This window comes from Halyomorpha halys, unplaced genomic scaffold (genome assembly GCF_000696795.3).
Source record: "Halyomorpha halys isolate HHAL.00 unplaced genomic scaffold, Hhal_1.1 Scaffold293.1, whole genome shotgun sequence".
Lineage (NCBI taxonomy): Eukaryota > Metazoa > Arthropoda > Insecta > Hemiptera > Pentatomidae > Halyomorpha > Halyomorpha halys.
In genome coordinates this window covers 1-967 of record NW_027115239.1, presented here as the reverse complement: position 1 = coordinate 967, position 967 = coordinate 1, and positions in this window count along the sequence as shown.

The window sequence follows — 967 nt, the reverse complement described above, 5'->3', positions numbered from 1 at the left end:
TGATTTGTTCAGTGTTCCTGAAGATGGTGTGATAGCCAAAACGTTGAACATCTTGATTTTAAATTATAATTCTGGTGAAGTAATCTTTATCTAATAATTATTGAAAGAATGTATTTTATTTATTCAAACAATAACCAACATAATTATATGCATTTAAAACTAAATAAGTTTTCATAATGAAATGATGTAAAATGTTACCTTCATGGCTGTTCAGTATCTTGGAGGATATGAGATCCAATCCTTGAGACTGAAATATTTTTTGCCTTAGTGGGATATTTTAAATCAAGACAATATTGGCAAATATTCGTCATCACAGACGTGGATTTTAATTGGTCAAATTTCATTTTTGCAATCAATGTTGTTAACATTATACCTCCTGTTTAAATTTGAGATAATTAGATCATTATACAAACAATAATATTGTTAAAGACAAGTTAATTAACATGTACACAGGAATAAATTTTAACATTTAACACATGAAAAAACTTCAAAGAGATACTTCAAGATATTTTATTCTAAATTTGATTTGACCTGTAATTGAAATTAGATTATGTACACACTCATATTTACATGCATATACACATAAGGTAGTTAACTACACTAGAATCTAATCCATAAAAACGTTTTTATTTCCTTCTTGATATTTGATTCTACAGTTGATATGATGATCTTTTATTGAAATTTGATCAACAGGCGTCACACAGTGATGCCAGAGTGGAAAAAATCGATTTTCGAAAGCGCTGATTTCGATTATCTAGTTTTTTTTTTGTTTTGTTTTTTTCGAACCCTCTAAAACAGAAATAAGAAGTGAATTAGTAAGTGCATTACTGTGAAGGATATTCCCATTAATTTAGACCCACTCTCAGAATAATGGAAGTTTGACCAAATCATACACTACTCTAAATGAGTGATATAATTGTAAAAGAGGGAGAGGAAAATTATCAATTTTTTTTCCCCCTCTACGAAG